The sequence below is a fragment of the Schistocerca americana genome, chromosome 3 (assembly GCF_021461395.2).
Source record: "Schistocerca americana isolate TAMUIC-IGC-003095 chromosome 3, iqSchAmer2.1, whole genome shotgun sequence".
NCBI classification, from domain to species: Eukaryota; Metazoa; Arthropoda; class Insecta; order Orthoptera; family Acrididae; genus Schistocerca; species Schistocerca americana.
Window position 1 is genome coordinate 883,463,438 of NC_060121.1, and position 22,534 is coordinate 883,485,971.

The following is a 22,534-nucleotide window of genomic DNA, read 5'->3' on the forward strand; positions in this document are numbered from 1 at the left end:
GTGGTATGTTGTGTTTGGTTTCCAATGTTTATTTGGCCACTAATTAGCTGTTTATTGCGTGTAAGTGCTTTGGGTACACGCTAAGTTTCTGGAAGTGTCGAGAGAGGTCAGTTTTTTTACTGATTTTTATGAATCTCATATCCGTTTCTACTGGCCTGGCCTATATATTCCTGTTCACAAAAGTGAGGAAGATAGTGTTTAACGTCCCGACTACAAAGACGTCACTACATACAGAGAACAAACTGGGATCACGGAAGGATGGGGGAAGGATATCGGCCATGCCCTTTCGAAGGCACCATCTCGGCACTCGACTTAAGCGATTTAGGGAAATCACGGAAAACTGAGATCTGGATCGTCGGACGCAGGTTTGAACCGAAAGCGCCCAATGTCGTAACGTCATAAGGGTATTCGTGTTTAAGGCGGTATTCAAATGTCACTTGCTAATACATATTTTCGAAATACTTGTAGTTGGGCCTGTAGATAAACTGTCAGTATCTCTCTAGATTTGGGTTTATCTTTGACATGTTTCTATACTGAATTATATGCAATGTTTATACCATGCCCCTGTTCTTTTCTGAAATATTTTCCCTGTTTTGTGAATAAGTTTACTGTGATAAGTCGTTGTATACCATATTCTTATGGTTGTGCTCCTTGTTTTCAGCGTATTTCATGTCTGAGTAGGAGTCGTTTGGCTTTTCTCAAGTTTCTGTGCTGTTTTGTGTTCCCTTATTTTTATTTCAAGTTTGTCAACTATTGTTTATTTGTATCCGTTTTCTAATGCAATCTGTTTGCTAGTGGATACTAAACTCACAACGGTGTGGTGGCTGATGGGAGCGACCGTGAAGACAATTCCCATTTATGGTCGAGTGTCAAATTAGTTTGCGCGGACATTAGTTTTTTTTTATTATCAGATGTGTTTAGGCGGTCTTGTTGAAGCTGTTTAATAGTTATCTGATTGGAGCTTTTTTGTCATTCAATGATTGGTTTTGGTTTTTATTTATTACGGCGTCTGTTTCACGTCTTCTATGTATGTCATGGGTTTGGTTGTTTGGTTGTGATGAACTTTTCTCATGGTTTTATCCAGGAAGTCGAGCTTGTATTCTCGTTCCACTGTAAACTTTATATTCTCCTACAACAAATACGTTTTTTTAGTAGTTACAAAGCGGATTTTTAAATAATGTACCTTCAGCAATTCTCCCTAAAATCCGGGGCATTATGCACAGAACGGTTTACTCCAACAAGCAACAGATCGTTCTGGGTGAGTGCTTTGAGTCTTGTGAGTCTTTGGAGGATTTCTCCAGCATGGCACACGGGGCCCCCCTAAACCAATAACAGGGACTCCGGTAACGTCCTTAAGGGTAGGCGTCGAGGCAACGTCGCAACTGCAAATATTTGCACGTCTACAAATCCTTCAGATAGCGAGGAAATCGGGGAATTGGATACACTGCTTATTGGCGAGGGTTTGCGGAGGCATTCGCACCGCAACGTCGAAACCGAGGAAAATAAATCCTCATCGATGCGGCTACCTTATGAAACGAATATGCACCTTCACTAGTGAGGAGGCTGAATATTGTTTTTGATATTCTTTGGTACTGAAATATTTCACGTACTACATGTAACATACGTTCTGACATACTCCATGCGATATAGTTTCAGAGGCTGCCTTTGCGACTCATAAGACCCGTTACGAAATTCGACGCAACTTTTGTCTCTAAAGATGTAAAGATGCAAGACGGCAACCTTCTGGCAACCAGGAACACTCGTTATTGAACGCTGTTTTTTTTTTAACAGCGCTAATGGAGTTGAGCACTGTCTAGAGTCTTTAAAGGCCAGGGTCGGATTCTTATTATGGCATTTTAATACGCGCCCACACACCAACGGCCGCAATTTACACACAAATTGTGTGATTTGTGAATAGACATCTGGTCCCACATGTAAGGGGTGGTCAAATGAAATAAATCTCTTTTACTTCCGTTCAAGATCCCAAAATTGTTAGGTCTCTAGACTACTTCTTCCAGTCAGCAATGTCCTAATATAATGAAGCCAGAGTGGCTTCGTCAAAAATAAACACAAAATAAACTTATGTTTTCTTTTGATGATGCCACTACAAGTTCATCATATTAGGACATTTTTGAAACAGATCTGAAGATGGTCATCGCTAACCGAAACGGGTGGTCTAAGGACCTAACAATATTCTAGTCATATACCGAAAAGAGAAGTACGACGGTTGGAACTTCAATACTGGCAACTATTTATTTACAGCTCGTACAAAATAGATACGTGTTTCACGTTTTACAGACCTTCAAAGTAGTCACCAGCATTGTGTATAACCTGTTTCGAGCGATGTGGAAGTCGTAGGACACTCTTAGCAGTGCCAGTTTTGTTGACAGTTCGAGCGGCTCGGTCTACTGACCGACAAATTTGTAGCAGTTATGAAGCGAATGCTGTGAAGTGTTTCCTTCAGTTTAGAAATGGAGTTGAACTCATTTTTTTTGTTGAGGGCTTAAGTCAAGGGAGTGCAGTAGGTGGTATAGCACTTAGTAGCCCCATCAGTCAAACAAATCAGTAACAGCTTGCACTGTACGTGCTTGAGCATTGTCCTGCAAAATGATGGTCAGGTCCTTCTGTCTCTTAAGCTGGTCGTAGGTTGTGTTCCAAAAATGAACAGCACAGAGACTGAAGTGATGACACTTTCTGCAGGATCTGACCATCATTTTGCAGGACAATGCTCAAGCACGTACCGTGCAAGCTGTTACTAATTTATTTGACTGATGGAGCTGCTAAGAGCTATACCACCTAAGCACTCCCCTGACTTAAGCTCTCGTGAGTTCAACTCGATTTCTAAACTGAAAGAAACACTTCACGGCATTCGCTTCAGAACTGCTACAAATTCGTCGGACAACAGACCGCGCCGTTCGAACTGTCAACACAACTGGCACTGCTAAGAGTATCCTACGACTTCCACATCGCTGGCAACAGGTTATACACAATGCTGGTGACTACTTTGAAGGTCAATAAAACTTTGAAACACGTTCCTATTTTGTACGAGCTGTAAATAAATAGTTGCCACCATTCAAGTTCCAACCCTCGTATTTATTCTCTATTTTCTCGATCAATGTTTTATTCACGATCATGTCGCACGTTGTGAGTCAAATGAAAACCGAAAACCCGCCACAACGGAACCCTGGAACGGTTCCATTCAAAAGCAGTCAGCACACGCGTTACGAGATGTATCCCACTGGGACACAACACAATCAATTGCTACTTCGTAGAACGCGGCCGGCCGCTGACGGATCCACAAACGCAGGCACTCTTGCACTGTCTCGACCAACTGCAAGCGGCGTCCACTCATGTCCATCTTCAGGTCGCCAAAAGATGTGAAAATCACACGGTGACAGATCTGGCTATACAGCGGAAGTCGCCGTGTTTTCTAACCAAATCGCTGATGCATGGCCTTCGTCCCTGTGGCACTGTGGGGGCGGGCGTTAGCATGCAGCAGGATGATTCCGTCAGGCAGTATTCCTGGGCGTTTTATGTCGCATTTTCCGCGCTGCCCACTGATTGTGCTTCCACGCTCGATGAACCTGACGGGCAGAGGGCGCCTGCAGTCGAATGAGGAGGTGGTCATGACGTTACCGGAACTTGTGTGAACAGGTTTGGATTTCTTTTGCAGGGGAGATGAGGGATGTTTCCACTGTTGGCTTTGCCATTTGCCCTCGGGCTCAAAATGGTGGCACCGTGTATGGTCATCAAGACCTCCTTCCTTGAACGCAGGGGCCCTCTGCTAGTCCAGTCCCTGATATGTGGAACCACAATCGATGGGAAGCGCTATGAAGACACTTCGCAGAAACTGCGACGCGCTATGAAGTCAAGACGCCCAGGACCGCTGTGACATGTAATCACCCTGTTGCACGATAACGCCCGCCCCCACACTGCAACTGGGACGAAGGCTACGCTTCAGCGATTTGGTTGGGAAACACTGTAACACCCTCTGTACAGCCCGGATCTTTCACCGTGTGATTTTCACATCTTTGGCGACCTGAAGAAAGAAATGCGTGGACGTCAGTTTCAGTCGGACGAGGAAGTTCGAGAGTGGGTGTGGTTTTGGATCCCTCGGCAGCTGATCGTGTCCTACGAAACAGGAACTGATCGTCGCGTCTTCCAGTGGGATAAATATCTTAACGAGTGTGGTTATTACTTTTGTATTGAGCCATTCCACGGTCTCGTCGTGGCAGTTGTTAGGTTTTCATTTGACAGCCCCTCACACATCTGGAAAACCACCAACGACTCGTCGAATACAGAAGCACTGCTGTGTTGCGTTCTAAAGGTGGACCATCGCGCTATCAAGCAGGCGGCCGTAATGTTTGCCTCCTCATTGTGAGTGAAAACTGCTCAGAAATGTTGAATGAGTGAATATGTCGTGTCAAATCAATATTTGTGCTCGTCTGCGATTCGAGCCATTTGGGCCCGGCCCGGGGCTGCTGCACATGTGCAGCTTCCTGGCCATAATGTCGCTTTGCCCACTGGCTGGGCCTGTATATTGGCGCGCTCTCGTGCTCTTTTCACAGTGGGCGGCGCTATAATGGGTGGGTATCGTCGTTGGTTTTGTATGTCGGTCGACCAACGGTGGCCTACTGCAGACCGACACTTAAGCGACACCAAATACTAATCGACATCGAGAGAGAGGCCCTGTCACTTAGCCTATGTATAACCTGAAATTAAATGTAAATAATACTTAAATACCATTCATTGCAAAGAAATCAATCATGTCTCTCAATAATTAAATGACATTTATTAAGCACGCACAGGCTGACAATTATTGAACTATATACCGGGTGATCAAAAAGTCAGTATAAATTTGAAAACTGAATAAATCGCGGAATAATGTAGATAGAGAGGCACAAATTGACACACATGCTTGGAATTACATGGGGTTTTATTAGAACCAAAAAAATACAAACGTTCAAAAAATGTCCGACAGATGGCGCTTCATCTGATCAGAATAGCAATAATTAGCATAAAGTAAGACAAAGCAAAGATGATGTTCTTTACAGGAAATGCTCAATATGTCCACCATTATTCCTCAACAACAGCTGTAGTCGAGGAATAATGTTCTGAACAGCACTGTAAAGCATGTCCGGAGTTATGGTGAGGCATTGGCGTCGGATGTTGTCTTTCAGCATCCCTAGAGATGTTGGTCGATCACGATACACTTGCGGCTTCAGGTAACCCCAAAGCCAATAATCGCGCGGACTGAGGTCTGGGGACCTTGGAGGCCAAGCATGACGAAAGTGGCGGCTGAGCACACTATCACCACCAAACGATGCGCGCAAGAGATCTTTCACGCGTCTAGCAATATGGGGTGTTTTTTTGGTTCTAATAAAACCCCATGTCATTCCAAGCACGTGTGTCGTTTCTTACCTCTCTGTCTACATTATTCCGTGGTTTATTAAGTTTTCAAATTTATGCAGACTTTTTGATCACCTGATATATAAAACGTAGATTAGTTACAAACTAAGGGCGCGCACACACCTTAGTCAACATGTAAAGGTCACTACAGATATTCGGATTTAGGTTATGACATATTGGATATGACCGCCATCCTTGAAGATGTGGCACAGACGAATAGCGAAATTCTGTATGACATGCTGAAGTGTCGGAACATCGATGCTGTCGATGACCTCCTGAATGGCTGTTTTCACCTGAGCAATGGTTTTGGGATTGTCGCTATACACGTTGTCTTTAACACAGCCCCACAAAAATGAGTCGCACGTGTTCAGATCAGGAGAATATGGCGGCCAATCGATGCTACTGGCCTCTGGATATCCCAAAGCCAGAATGCGGTCTCCAAAGAGCTCCTACAGGACATCAAAGACTCTCCTCCTTCGATGGGGTCGAGCTCAGTCTTGCATGAACCCCATCTTGTCGTAATCAGGGTCACTTTGGATAACTGGGATGAAATTATCTTCCAAAACCTTCAAGTATCGTTCGGCAGTCACCGCGCCATCGAGAAATATCGTACCGATTATTCTGTGACTGGACACTGCACACCACGCAGTCAGCCGTTGGGGGTGAAGAGACTTCTCGATGGCGAAATGCAGATTCTCAGTCCCCTAAATGCGCAAATTTTGCTTATTGACGAACCCATCCAAATGAAAGTGGGTTTCGTTCTAAATCAAGCCATATTCACATTAAAGTCCTGTTCGTCAATTCTGTGGACAATAGTGTTGGTGAAACACAACTGCTATTACATGGCCCTAGGGCTTAATAGCTTATGGGTTTGAATTTCGTATGGGAATAGATGCAAGTCTTCAAAAACAATTTGTCGCGGTGTTTCCCGCTTTATTCCCACCTGTTCTGCAGCTCGTCTGATCGATTTTCTGGGGCTGGTTTTAACACAGCGCCTGCCTTCCCCGTGTTTTCAGTGTTTTCACCCTTTTTGGACGACCGAAATTTTCAAACTGTTATCACGAACAGCGCCCCTTCTCTCAAACTTGCGAATCAAATTTTTGGTTGTTAGCACACTTGGACCGGCTGTTTTCAGCTTGAACTGGGTCGCAAACTTCATTGGAGCGCAGCTGGGCTGTTACTGCTCGCATAGTAGGCCTTCACAAGCGCTATACGCTCAGGCACGCTGTACCGTGACAGTTCCACGTGCAAATGGCAATCAACAACAAGCTGCATGTGCATGAGCATACTAACTCCCATCATGCCCGCGGCCAACGGTGCAGTTTGAACGTCCTAAAGCAAACAGTTCAAAAGTTACAGCGATTTTATTTCAAATAGTTCAATAATTGTCACCCTGCGAGTATACCTTCAACAACTGGTTTAACACCAAATTTTTAAGATAACAATGTTCGCCTGTATAATATGGAGCAGGATGAAGCATAGTTAGTTAAGAACAGTTTTAAATTGGAAAAAGAAAGAAATCCAAAACGTTTTTATCACTGGTAATGAGAGACGATAATTTCGGGGACAAAAGCACGGCACATTGATAAACGCAAGCTGCTGCGAAGATTTTCGCCACTAATACTCGATCGAAACCTTGATTTATTCATTTTCATTACGGAGAAAAATCTTTCACACAGAAAAGTAGAACAGAACATACACATAACTCTCGCAGCTTCGTGATGAAGGCGTGTAAATTCTAGCTGCGAAAAGTTTTCATAAGTGTTTTTTTTTTTTGCTTCGTACTACAAAGATCTTGTCATTCAAGCGTATATTGTACTACAGGTCGATCAGTTCCATCTGTAAATGATTCGGAGCATCTTCAATTGATGCTGAAAACGGCAGAGCAAAGCAACGCTTGAAAGGACACACACTCGTAATATCCAAAAATCGTGCTCGAAATTGCTCCTTAATTTTTACGATTACTGACACGTATTCTTGAAGTGCAGCACTTTCGTGGATCAAAGCAACAGTGGGGAAATGTGCATGTGTTTTCAGACGATAATTGGCTCTCCCAAACAGCAAGCTCCTTTTCAAAAGCATTTACTTTTTTTAACATGTCAGAAATTAAATTATTTTCACCTTGCAAAGTGAGGTTCAGGCTGTTCATGTGAGATGTAATGTGCACGAAAAATTCAAGGTCTGGTATCCAGCAAGGGTCTTGTAATTTCGGTTCACTCTTCCCTCTCTGAAGTCAGAACTGTACTACGGTCACACCTGTCTTAGTCCGTTTCGAAGGCAGTAAGTCCAAATGTCCTCTGTTAGACGCAGTGTGTTATCGACACCTCATGTGTGTGTCATTGCATGAAGTGTGCCTTTAAGATCTGTTACTTCATCCAACGCAACAGAGAAAGCAAGAAATCCTTAGCCTTATTTATTAACTGCCTGAGCACATCGCCGGCCGTAACACTACCGGCCGTAACACTTACACGTCGTTTCACGGTTTGTTTGGAAAGGCCGATTTCTCGAAACCTGCGAACGTTCGTGGGACACGAAAGTTCTGCAGCATCAATGAGACAGGTTTTTCCCAAGTTCCCTTTCGGAAAACTGTTTCACGGATCCGGATATTCTTAATGTATTCTGGAAGATTGAAAACAGTAGGCAGTACAGTAAAATGGAAACGAATGTAATACATGAAACGAAGAATTCAAGAGGTATCAATTATAATGACTCATCCATTTTCTTAAGCGCACTTAATTTGGTTTGCCGTTCTTCAGCGTTCAGAACACTAGACTCGTCTTTATGAAATGAGTTATAGCGTCTTTGAATCGTGAACCTGCGATGGCTGCCTATTGCCCGGCAGCACAGCAACACTAAGTTTTCAGCTACTGCTGTAAAAAAGAACTGCAGTTACCAGTCGTGTTTAAATGACTGAGGAAACAGATTCGCCGTGCTTTGCTTTTTCAACACTCGCCATTTCTCAGTGCGTCTCACGTAAGGCTACAGCCGCCATAGGGACCCAAGACTGGGGGTGCTTCGTTCCTCCTGGTAACCGCGTGAACAACGAAGCAGAACCGCCGCCGCTCATTTGGTGTACGTGCTTAGTAGTTATAGGCGTTACTGTTCCGCTCTGCCCCCTGGCTGAGGTGTGCGCACCTGTGGCACCACATCCGCACTTTTGCACAGCGTGCAGCGTCTGGCTGGCCCTGATTTAACCCACCCTACGAGTCCCCCGGAGTGACTTACAACATTAAGCGTCTCTGCTCCGTCCCTCCTACAACTTGAGCCACGTTTAAGTTGCAGCTGCAAGTAAACCAAAGGGCAGCTCTTAGTTTCTGTCAGGTGTTCGTGACGGAGCTTTGATAACGGCATGGAGCTGACACCCAAACCTCCAGGTCTCAATCCACTCAGATCGGTACTAAACGTTGCATGTCGATACAGTATCAACCGAAACTCCTAAAAAATGACTTAACATCTGAGGTCATCAGTCCCATAGAATATAGAACTACTTAAACCTAACTAACCTAAAGACATCACACACATCCATGCACGAAGCAGGATGCGAACCTGCGACCGTAGCAGCCGCGTGGCACCGGACTCCGAAACTCCGATTTAGTTCGTACTGTGTGCTATAGTCCAGCAGAACAGGCGTAAACGTTAACTAAAAGCAACACCAGAACTACCAGAGTGCAAAAAAAGCATAAATGTGATTAAGTAATGCATACAGCTTACGTGGGGAAGTGGGCAGAGCGTTAAATCGTCGTACAAGGGCTCCTGGGTTCAAACCCCAATGAAGACTTTTTCTGTATCGTGCGTGAAAGTGTTATATGGGACTAATAATGCTTCTGCATGTGTGATACAATTGCTTCTCTATTCTACTGTTCTGGTTGTTTACGTTGATTCTGTGAAACTATAAATGCACTAGCTACTTCGTCACGAGTGGTGTCTGTTCTGTCGCACATATCCGACAGAACACCACACCTATCTATACAAATGTACTCTATAGATCTGTCAACAATGTAGGAAAAGGCAGATTGCTACTTACCGTAAGGAAGACACGTCAAGCTGCAGACAGGCATAATTAAAAGTGTCTTTCAGTTGTGCATGTCTGCAGCTTTACGTGTCTTCCTTACGGTAAGTAGTAATCTGTCTTTTTCTTACATTGCTGATATTCGCACCTGATGTTTCCACTGTTTCATTTAATCTATAGGTTTGCTACTTTCAACTAACGAAGCGAAGGCAGAATGCCAAAAAGAACATTGCTACTAACTCCTAAAAGTCCTTTAAGTGGCAGGAAAATTTTCTCCCATATAGCAGTTTCACGCCTAAACATATTTAAATAAATTGTAAATAGTGTGGTCTGAACGCAGGACCTTCGGTACGACGATATCACGCTTTACCAACTCACCCACGCGACGTCTGCAAAGCAGTGATGCACAGATACGCTTTTCCTGTTCTCTGTCGTTCTGCTGTTGTGTTGTATTGTACTGTATGGAACTAGGGACCTAGAAACGACAGAGAGGCTTCGTCCACGCCGTAGCCCCCAGTGGTACACAACCCCACAACAGGCTACAGCAAGTCCACTAACCCCACCGCCGCCCCACATCGAACGCAGGGTTATTGTACGGTTCGGCCCCCAGTGAACCCTACGGGAAAGTCTCACACCAGACGAGTGAAACCCCGATGTTTGCGTCGTAGAGTAATTATGGTGTACACGTACGTGTTTGTGCAGCAATTGCCGACATAGCGTAACTGAGGCGGAATAAGGGGAACCAGTCCACAGTCGCCGAGGCAGATGGAAAACCGCCTTAAAAACCATCCACAGACTAGCCGGCACAGCAGACCTCGACACTAATCCGCCGGGCGGATTCGTGCTGGGGACCGGCACGCCTTCCCGCCCGGAAAGCATGGCGTTAGACCGCACGGCCGTTCTGCTGTTACTTTTAATTACCGTTCACGCATTTTCTACTGGACAACAGCATATACGACGAACTAAATCTGAGTTCTGGTTGACACACTATTGACACACAGCCTTTGGTACCGATCTGAGTGTCTGACACCTGGAGGTTTGGGTGTGAATGCTGAGCAGGGTATTTGCTTTGCATTTCCGCCGGAATGGAGGTACTCTTAAGTTCATCATGTATGCTTTTACATTTATTTCCTGCTGCAGACGTTGAAAACAAAACCTTTTTCGGTTAAAATTTCTTAATTCTTGAAAACAATACTGTATGTCCACACGATAAATTGGAAACAACGCATTTACGTAACTGAATTCCGATTTTTTTTTTCCAGATATCTGTCTATTGGTCATTCACTTACAAGCCTAGAGTTTACTTTTCGTGTTGGGGGTTGCAACTGTTGCGAAACTCGTAAGGGAGGTAACTAAACTTATCGTCAACAATGAAAACTCCAGACGTCGATGATTTCACAAAAAAATAGCTGATGACTGCTCTAGAAGCACAGACGAGAAACGCACTCACATTATTTGCCCTTTCCATTCTGGCTCTGTATTCAAAAACTGCCAAGGTTCATTTGGTAACAAGGACGAGTTGATGGCAATTTCTAAGTTTGTGAACATTAACGTTGTTGCTTAAAGAAAACAAAGCGTTGGTGCAATATGCGGGTCTTCACTTTATGCACCCCCTGATACAAGTGCTTAGCCAAAACTTTAGCTTCTGTTACTCTACATTATGAAGCTCATCCACTTTCACCCATTCTGATAAAAACTAACGGAAAGCACCACAGTTAGATGCTGACACATCATACTTTAATAGTACGTGCACGAAGAACTGTCGTACGAGCGAATCTTAAGCACAGAAATACAAAATACTGTAGACATAGTCGACGATATTGTTAAATTCATTTGCTTACTGCATACTTAACAACTGACAGAGAAGGTACTGAACGTTACCTACAGGGAAAGGAACTTCATAACCAGTGGGTGTATCGCCCATGCTACCAGCTTCTGCCGGAAGACCGCCTGCACGCGCTGCTGTTCATACGCATCCTGTGGGAAAACCTCAGCGTTTTCCAGACTCCAAACAAGTGAAGCGGTGACACGCCCATTACACTTACACTGAGGAGAGGTGTCCTACTCTTAACCTCAACCACTACTGCTTCTGACACACTCGTGAAACATTAAGTGTGATGTTGAGACCTCAAAGTTTTAATTTACTGTTCTGCTGACGTCTGAGTCAGCGGCGACTAACCGCAGTTGAAGGAGAACTAGCAAGCCGATCAGCAGTGACCCGCCCACAGCTACCATTCTCGTATAATGATTTAGGATAGCCACACGAATTTTGTGCAATTCGAACGTCCTTGGTACTATACCCAGCAAAGTATTTTCTCTACGCAGATACTAAAATTCAAAGACTTCACTTGCTATCTGTTTCAACAGTCACTATCAGACCACGGTGTCTTTACCTTGTCAATGGACGGCGTCTTCAGACTCGCGGTGAATTCCTTCAAAGCGTTCGAACGCTCCAGGCTTCAGTTCTGAAACACAAATACAAATTCACTTAAAGGAGGTAACAAAAAATTGTAAACATATCGTTAAAGGGTAAATTTCATGACTTGATTTTCTTTAAAAATAGACGTAGATGTATGTAAATTATGTGCAGAAAAGAGAGGCTCCGGTACACTTAAATGGATACGGCAAAGGAAAAGCACTGCGTAATTGGCCGATTGGTCCTTCCACTGCATTAAAGAGGTGTACTTCGCACAGTCCAGCTTTACAGCTGCCGTATATAGTGTACGTGAAAAACTCATGGTTACACAGAAGCAACTCATCCCCATTTTTGTTTTTCGAACACCAGCACAGAGGCCGTCGGCTAATTTTACATTCACCTAACACTTGAGAATGTCCTACACGTTACACAAATAACAGCGACAAAATATCGTTAACACACCACATACACGAAAGTGACTCTGCAACCGTACCACAGAAAGTTGTTCGCCAAATATCGACAGATCACTTCAGCAAGTAATTTTATCTCCGAGAAGTGGGCGACGACCTAATCTGGTCATGGTGGAAGTCTTAGTGTTTCCGTAAGGTGACATTCAACAGCCGTAAGGTATTTTATAAAATGCATCTTAACCATCAGCTGTTTATCAGTCCCATTAGTGATGTAACGGTTTCGGTTATTAACCGTCATCCAGGGTGTAGGGTACAACAGATGTGTTGCTTTGAACCAATATGTTGCACCCTAAATCCTGGATGACGGTTAATAACCGAAACCGGTACATCACTAATGGGACAAATAAACAAGTGATGGTTAAGATGCATTTTATAAAATGGAGGAAATCGTTTCCGTCGTTTTCTTGGTGACACTGTATTTACTTTTTACATAGCAGAACTGACCCACTTCCGCCACAGTGCAACCTTACTTCGCCATAAATCTGGCAGAGCTGAATGTGGTGAAGGGGTAACAGCAACGGTCAGTAACGTCATGGTAGCCATCTTCCATTGGCGCACCAGCCCCATCCGCCGCTACATGCTGCGCCTTGCGTATAACACATCGGACGGCTCAAGTGTTACACACACGGTCGTCTTTGTGTATGACCTAATTCTCGCAATAAAACGAAATCTACCACTTGCCTTCCCTACAACCAACTTTTAAGTGCTCGTTTCCATTCATATTCCCTTGCAACATTACGTCTACATACACTCCTGGAAATTGAAATAAGAACACCGTGAATTCATTGTCCCAGGAAGGGGAAACTTTATTGACACATTCCTGGGGTCAGATACATCACATGATCACACTGACAGAACCACAGGCACGTAGACACAGGCAACAGAGCATGCACAATGTCGGCACTAGTACAGTGTATATCCACCTTTCGCAGCAATGCAGGCTGCTATTCTCCCATGGAGACGATCGTAGAGATGCTGGATGTAGTCCTGTGGAACGGTTTGCCATGCCATTTCCACCTGGCGCCTCAGTTGGACCAGCGTTCGTGCTGGACGTGCAGACCGCGTGAGACGACGCTTCATCCAGTCCCAAACATGCTCAATGGGGGACAGATCCGGAGATCTTGCTGGCCAGGGTAGTTGACTTACACCTTCTAGAGCACGTTGGGTGGCACGGGATACATGCGGACGTGCATTGTCCTGTTGGAACAGCAAGTTCCCTTGCCGGTCTAGGAATGGTAGAACGATGGGTTCGATGACGGTTTGGATGTACCGTGCACTATTCAGTGTCCCCTCGACGATCACCAGTGGTGTACGGCCAGTGTAGGAGATCGCTCCCCACACCATGATGCCGGGTGTTGGCCCTGTGTGCCTCGGTCGTATGCAGTCCTGATTGTGGCGCTCACCTGCACGGCGCCAAACACGCATACGACCATCATTGGCACCAAGGCAGAAGCGACACTCATCGCTGAAGACGACACGTCTCCATTCGTCCCTCCATTCACGCCTGTCGCGACACCACTGGAGGCGGGCTGCACGGTGTTGGGGCGTGAGCGGAAGACGGCCTAACGGTGTGCGGGACCGTAGCCCAGCTTCATGGAGACGGTTGCGAATGGTCCTCGCCGATACCCCAGGAGCAACAGTGTCCCTAATTTGCTGGGAAGTGGCGGTGCGGTCCCCTACGGCACTGCGTAGGATCCTACGGTCTTGGCGTGCATCCGTGCGTCGCTGCGGTCCGGTCCCAGGTCGACGGGCACGTGCACCTTCCGCCGACCACTGGCGACAACATCGATGTACTGTGGAGACCTCACGCCCCACGTGTTGAGCAATTCGGCGGTACGTCCACCCGGCCTCCCGCATGCCCACTATACGCCCTCGCTCAAAGTCCGTCAACTGCACATACGGTTCACGTCCACGCTGTCGCGGCATGCTACCAGTGTTAAAGACTGCGATGGAGCTCCGTATGCCACGGCAAACTGGCTGACACTGACGGCGGCGGTGCACAAATGCTGCGCAGCTAGCGCCATTCGACGGCCAACACCGCGGTTCCTGGTGTGTCCGCTGTGCCGTGCGTGTGATCATTGCTTGTACAGCCCTCTCGCAGTGTCCGGAGCAAGTATGGTGGGTCTGACACACCGGTGTCAATGTGTTCTTTTTTCCATTTCCAGGAGTGTATTTAATCGACGGGACTGTGTCGACCAATACTGTGTTTGAACATTGCCGGATTGTTTTTCCTACTCATCTGCATTAACGTATATTTTTCTATAATTAGGGAAAGCTGCAACTCATCACACACAGTAAATGTGTCCGAGTTACAGGGCATCCCCCTACAGTCATTCAATGATAACACTTTCGCGTACACTACAGTATCATCAGCGAATTGCCGCAGATTATACAGATTGAAAATTATTGAACTATGTGAAATGAAATCGTCATAACGTCTGTACGGTTTGTGTTGGGACGTTCAAACTGTACGGTTGGCCGTGGGGCACGATGGGAATCAGTATGCGCTGTATGGTTTGGTTCAGCAACGAAGAACACTTTTATTTGGATGGGTTCCGTCAATAAGCAAAACTGCCGCAGTTGGAGACAGAGAACCCGCATTTCGCGTTCGAAAAGTCTCTGCACCCTCGACGGGTGACTGTGTGGCGTGCAATGTCCAGTCACGCAATAATCAGTGCGATATTTCTTGAATACTGCTCAGCAGTGTGGGATCCGTACCAGATAGGGTTGATAGAAGAGATAGAGGAGATCCAACGGAGAGCAGCGCGCTTCGTTACAGGATCATTTAGTAATCGCGAAAGCGTTACGGAGATGATAGATAAACTCCAGTGGAAGACTCTGCAGGAGAGACGCCCAGTAGCTCGGTACGGGCTTTTGTTGAAGTTTCGAGAACATACCTTCACCAAGGAGTCAAGCAGTATATTGCTCCCTCCTACGTATATCTCGCGAAGAGACCATGAGGATAAAATCAGACAGATTAGAGCCCACACAGAAGCATATCGACAATCCTTCTTTCCACGAACAATACGAGACTGGAGTAGAAGGGAGAACTGATAGAGGTACTCAGGGTACCCTCCGTCACACATCGGCAGGTGGCTTGCGGAGTATGGGTGTAGATGTAGAAGGCACGGTGACTACCGAACAGTACGTGAAGGTTTTGAAAGATGATTTCATCCCCATTACCCAAAGTGACCCTGATCCAAAGTGGCCTTGATTTCAACAAGATGCGGTTCGTGCAATACGGAGATCGACCCCGTCGAAGCAGGAGAGCGTTTGATGTCATGTAGGAGCACTTTGGGGACCGCATTCTGGCTCTGGGGTACCCAGAGGCCGCTGCGTGGGCCTCGATTCGCCGCCATATTCTGAGGATCCAAACAAATGCGACTCCTTTTTGTGGGGCTATATTAGAGACAAGGTGTACAGCAAAACCACTGCTGAGCTGAAAACAGCCATTTAGGAAGTCATCGACAGCATCTATGCCTCGACAGTTCAGTGGGTCAGGCAGAATTTCGCTATTCGTCTGCCCCCACAAAATCATCAATGATGGTAGGCATAGCGAACATGTCCTTACCCTAAATCCGAATATTTGTAGTGACGTTCACATGTTGCATAAAATGTGTGCACGCTGTAATTTGTAAATAGCTTAAGATTTTTCCCTATAGTTGAATACTTATCACCCTGTAGCTCACCCTAAACGCGAGATCATTTACGTATATAGAAAACAAAGGTGGTCCTATCGCACTTCACTAGGGCAATCCTGACAATACCCTGGTCTCTAATGTACACTCGCTGTCGAGTACAACGCACTGACTGCTACTACTACTTGAGAAGTCCGGGTCAGTTACATACCTGGAAACCTATTCCGTATGCTCGGACCTTCGCTGGCACTTTGCACTGGGGCACTGTAGCAAACTCTTTTTGGAAAGCTCTGAATTTGAAATCTGCCTTTTCGTCTTGACCCATATTTCACACCAAGTCATGCGACAAAATGGCAAGCTGAGTACTGTACGAGCAATGCTTTCTAAATCCGTGCTGAGCTGTGGACGGAAGCTTTTCCGTGTCATGGAAATTTGTTATATTCGAACTTGGAATATACTTACGAATTCTGCAGCGAACAGACGTTAAGAATATTATGGTCCGTTCTTTTACTCTTTTCATATTATTACATGGACTGTGGAAAAACCGGAAAAGAAGAGAATAGAATCATTTGAGACGTGGTGCTGCAAGCGAATGATGAAAATTAGGTGGAATGATGAAGTAAGGAATGAGGAGGTTCTGCGCGGAATCTGAAACTAAAGGAATATGTAGAAAACAATGACAAGAAAAAGGGACAGGATGATAGTACATCTGTTAAGGCGTCAGGGAATGACATCCAAAGTACTAGAGGGAGGTCTATAGGGCAGAAACTGTAGAGGGAGACAGAGATTGAAATACATCCAGCAGATCACTGAGCACGTAGGTTGTAAGTGCTACTCTGAAATGAAGAGTTTGGCACAGGAGAGGAATTCGTGGCGGGCCGCATCAAACCAGTCAGAAGGCAGATGACTCAAAAAAAAACTTACGTACAGGAGACACACGCGCTTTTTGCTAGTCGTTTGCGCTGGGCGAGAGATTCACGATTTATGCAAGCTGCGTATGGGGCCAATGCGGCAGTGTACTCCGAACTGGTATTCCATCCGGACCTGTCGTTTTCGACTCGTTCACCTGCCACTCTACTCCATGCCGGCGTCTGTGCGGCTGCCCGTGGGGCGGCCTTTGTTGAATTCGGGACTCCTCTTATGTTCGGTCTCGCCTTGCCGTGGTGCGGCCTGTGGCAGGTATGCGCGGCATCCGCAGCAGGTCGGTCGCTTCCTGCTGGCCGCGGCCGCTGCCGGAAGTAAGAGCAGAGAGAGAGAGAGAGAGAGAGAGAGAGAGAGAGAGAGAGAGAGAGAGGCGGGGCCCGCGCCGCTTTCTAGCGCCTCCTTTCCTTTCAGAGACGCCACACGCCGCAGCCGTCTGTATTCACCAGAAGATCCGCTGCTCGCTGGTTGCCGCCTGATTCTTTTCACGTCTACGCTGATACCGCCGCCCGTTCAGACTTCTCCGAGCGCAACAAAAAAAAAAAAAAAAAAAAAAAAAAAAAAAAAAAAAAAAAAAAGGACCGATGCTTCGCACAGAACACCGGCGACCCCGTTTTCTGCGCCTAAACGCTTTCAGATCCGCGCTGACGCAGGCGACTGCACACACACACACACACACACACACACACACACACACACACACACACACCTGCGCGCGCCGCGTGCACTTACGGCGGCTGCTGACAAATTTATCACAGACTGTCCGCCGTGCGAGCTCAAACGTGCGCTACTTCTTGTAACTAGTAGAGGCTATACGCCATCTGCTTTATTTATATACTATCCGTACTGCTACATGTGAATACAAACATTATCCAACTTTTGAAATAAACAGTAGCCCTCGCACGCCCGATACTTTAAAGAATTCTACTCCAATGTATAACAATACTTCCGAACGGTTCAAAAATGGTTCAAATGGCTCTGAGCACTATGGGACTTAACAGCTATGGTCATCAGTCCCCCAGAACTTAGAACTACTTAAACCTAACTAACCTAAGGACATCACACAACAGCCAGTCAACTTCCGAACGTCTGACTACTTTACAGATAAGTTAATGACTTACATACCTCTCGCTAAGCATATAGACTGAACAGCAAAAGAAACTGGTACACCTGCCTAATATCGTGTACGGCCCCGCAAGCAACGCAGAAGTACCGCAACATAACGCGACATGGACACGAAAATGTTTGCAGTAGTGCTGGAGAGAACTGACATAATGAATCTTGCAGGGCTGTCCACAAATCCGTAAGAGTACGAGGAGGCGGAGATCTATTATGAACAGCAAGTTGCAACCCATCCCAGATATGCTCAATGATGTTTATGTCTGGGGAGTTGGGTGCCCAGCGGAAATTTTTACACTCAGAAGAGTGTTCCTCGGGCCATTCTGTAGCAATTCTGGACGTGTGGTGTGTCGCATTGTCCCGTTGGAACCGTCAAAGTCCGTCGGGATGCGCAATGGACACGAATGGATGCAGTTGATCAGCCAGGATGCTTACATACGTGTCACCTGTCACAGTCATATCTAGACGTATCAGGAGCACCATATCACTCCAACTGCACACTCCCCACACCATTACAGAGCCCCCACCAGCTTGAACAGTCCCTGCTGACATGCAGGGTCTATGGATACATATGGTTGTCTCCATACATATACACGTCCATCCGCTCGAGACAATTTGAAAAGGTACTTGTCCGACCAGGCAACATGTTTCCAGTCTCAACAGTTCAATGTCGGTGATTACGCGCCCAGACGAGGCGTAAAGCTTCGTGTCGTGCAGTTAGCTAGGGTACAGGACTAAGCCCACATTGCTGATGTTTCATTGAATGGTTCGCACGCTGACACTTGTTGATGGCCTAGCATTGAAATCTGAAGCAATTTGCGGAAGGTTTGCATTTCTGTCACGTCGAACGATTCTCTTCAGTCGTCGTTGAGCCCGTTCTTGCAGGATCTTTTTTCCGGCCGCAGCGAAGTCGGAGATATGATGCTTTATCGGATTCCTGACATTCACGGTACACTCGTGAATTGATCGTACGGGAAAATCCCCACTTTATCGCTTCCTCAGAGACGCTGTGTCCCACCGCACGTGCGCTGACTATAACACCATGTTGAAACTCATTTAAATCTTGATAACCTGGCATTGTAGCAGGAGTAGCCGATCTAACAACTGCGCCAGACACTTGTCTTATACAGGCGTTGCCGACCTTAGCCCCGTATTCTGCCTGTTTACATATCTCTGTATTTGAATATGCATGCCTATACCAGTTTCTTTGGCGCTTCAGTGTAGATCATTCATGGCTGAAGACGCAACACCTTATCTATGTTGGTTATATTAATTTCGTATTATTCACGCATAGACCAAGCAAAAGTTAAGGGAATGAAATTAAGTTTAAGGTTTGTTGCAAGCCGCGAAGTACTGTCATTGCCAAAGAGTGGGTCACTCTACTCCGGGTAATTTGCGCTCAGCTTTGTGCAAAAAGTACTTTTTCCACGTATCTCAATTTTTATGACATCGTAACTCCTGAACTGTGACTTACAATGACAGAATTTTGCAGGCACGTTTAATGCTACGTGTGGATACTGTCTTCAAAATGGGCTGCGAATAGAGTTGGTAGTGAATAAGTAATAAATTAAAACGCCTGGTGATGTTTTACTGCAGCGGTAAAATAGCGAGGAAGTTATTTCCTCTCATTTTTTCTTGGGGTGTCAGCGGACAAAAGTTTCGAAATGGTTTTAAATTATATTTCAAAGCTGTTGGGAGTTCTCTATGTGCTCTCGTTTTCAGATACTGGGCGGTTATAGTAAAGACAATATGCGCGTCATGAGTTCCGTTGCCTCACGACATACCAGTTGCTTAAGTATGAAAACGGAATTTCCCCTATAGATGGTGCTATCCGTCAGAGTAGGGCCCTTGAGACCGCGTCTGCAGCGCCATCTGCTCCCTGTAACGGCTGACGACGAATGTCAACACACAGTAACCCAAGTTCCATACACTGATATCTATTTCAAACCAGTGAACATGTCGAGTTTTGTGCCTACGAACTACGATTTGCGGACAGCATTGGTTTTCTGGTATTATTTGAAGAAAACTGCTGCAGAATCGCATCGAATGCTTGTCGAAGATTTCGGCGAACATGCTCTCGGGAAAACGCAATGTTTGGTCTGGTTCGAAAAATTCAGAAGTGGTGACTTTGACGTAAGAAACGACGATCGCGAGAAACCACTGAAAAAGTTCGAAGACAACGAATTGCAGGCCTTAATGGATGAAGGTTATACTCAAACTCAACAGGAACTCGCGGGACAACTGAAATGTGACGCAGAAAGTCGTTTCTCTTAGATTGAAAGCTATGGGAAAGATGCAGAAAGTGGTAAAATGGATTCCGCATGAACTGAATGAAAGACAGCAAGCAAATCGAAAGACCACTTGAGACATGCTGCTCGCCAGATACAAAAGAAACTAGTTTCTTCGTCGAATAGTGACAGGTGATGAAAAATGGATATATTCTGAGAATCACGGGTGAATCGAGGCAAACCATCGACATCCACTGCAAGACCAAATCGCTTTTGAAAGAATAGAATCCTCTGTGTTTGGCGGGATTAGAAGGGTGTCATGTATTATGAGGTGCTAAAACCTGGTGAAACCGTTAACACTGATCGCTACCAACAGCAAATTATTGATTTAAATCAAACATTACGTGAAGAACGACCGGAATATTGGAAAAGACAAGACGAAGTCATATTGCTCCGTGATAACGCCCCATAACACACAGCGAAACGGTTCAGGGGAACGATCGAGGCGTTCAGTTGTGAAACACTAGGGCCTGCGCCTTATTCTGCAGACTTGGCTCCGTCCGATTATCATCTATTTGAGTCACTGGGACGCGCCCTCGCTGAAGAACGCTTCAATTGGTATGAAAATGTACGAAAATGGTTCGCTGACTAGTTCGGTTCAAAAGAAGAACTTTTTTTTTTTTGTCGTGGCATTCAAAGCCTGCCGGAGAGGTGGGAGAAACGTATAAACAGCAATGGAGATTATTTTGAACAACATATTGTTTATCAGTTCCAAACAACAGACGTGTAATTATTGTAACCAGATTCCGGTTTCATACTTCCACACCTGGTACACACAGTTTTAAAATTCAATACTCGACTTAATGTGTTGACTCTGAAGTAAGATTGTATCTCTTAATGACTGGATAACGTCCGCTACTGACAAGGGAAACTCACATCGCTCCTCCCTCAAAAAAAATAAGGTGGCCCATTAGATAACCCGTCAAAATGAACACAAAAATGGTTCAAATGGCTCTGAGCACTATGGGACTTAACATCTGAGGTCATCAGTCCCATAGGCTTAGAACTACTTAAACCTAACTAACCTAAGGACGACACACACATCCACGCCCGAGGCAGGATTCGAACCTGCGACCGTAGCAGCAGCGCGGTTCCAGACTGAAGCGCCTAGAACCGCTCGGCCACAGCGGCCGGCGAATCAAATCAAAGTCACAAGGACTTACGTTCGAGGAGTATGGTGGATGGTACAGTACTTCCCAGTCCCATCGACAGAACAGAGCAGCCACAGCTTGCGCTGTATGCGCCCGCGCTTTGTCGTGCAAAATGATGGGTGAGTCGCGTAGAAAGTGCCGCCGCTTCTTTCGCAAAGACCGTCAACGCACAGTATTACTGTTCGTTTTTGGAGCATCACCTGCGGCCAGCTTGTGGCATGTGCGGTCAATTAATGTCGTCATGAAATCGAAACTAACTGCACTGTTATTTAGACAAGATATCTTTTAAATTGCGTAAAGTTGCACCAATCGACCCTGAAGAACAAAAAAAGTCAGATTCCCGACATGATTACTAAAAGAATTCCACCAAATTTCGGGTACACGATAAATCACGCGACTTTGAAGGTTGTCGACGCTATTAACACTGAGGGATTGCAATTACGAGCAACTTAAATTGGAACGGTGGTATGGAAAATGTTGCGAAGAAGATGAACCAGAGACTGTACTTAGAAGATGCAAGAAATTTTCTGCAGAGGCTCACTATACTACGCTTGTCTTCCGAACTATTGCTGTGCCGTGTGGCATCCGCATCGGATAGTACTGACGGAGGACATCGAAAAAGTTGAAAGACGGGAAGCTCATTTTGTAGGGGTGAGTGTGTCACGATATGATACGCGAATCGAAGCGGCAGTCATTAAAACAGCGGCGTTGCGGTGAGACCGTTTTACAAAATTACAATGACCAATATTCTCCTCCGAATGCGAAAACATTTTGTTGGTGGTCACCTACATAGGAAGAAATGAGCATCGTAATAAAATAAGAGAAATGAGAGCTCTGAGGGAAAGGTGTTCATTTTCCCGCATGTTGATCGAGAGCTGAACAGTGGATAGAGATCGTGATAAGTTACTTGTATGAACTCTCAAGATACAGTGCGTTAAAAATTAATTGCGACTTTTGACGTTTGGCTCAACGGAGGCGGTATGACGCCAGTGCTCAGGTAACACCAGTGGCGAGCCGACTTTCCCCACCACGCCGCCTGCAGTTCTGTTGGTAAAGCGCCTCTGTTGTCACGCCTCGGATCAACAGTACTACGTGGTGTCGCGCTTTAGATAC

General features: G+C 45.7%; 1 long non-coding RNA gene across 1 annotated transcript in view; it reads right to left on the reverse strand.

The window, feature by feature from the left end:
- Nucleotides 1–22,534, reverse strand: part of LOC124607399 — a 615,541-nt gene that overhangs the window by 231,058 nt on the left and 361,949 nt on the right. The window contains exon 2 of the long non-coding RNA XR_006978824.1: nt 11,812–11,883. This is a non-coding gene — a long non-coding RNA (uncharacterized LOC124607399). The remainder of the gene's footprint in view (nt 1–11,811; nt 11,884–22,534) is intronic.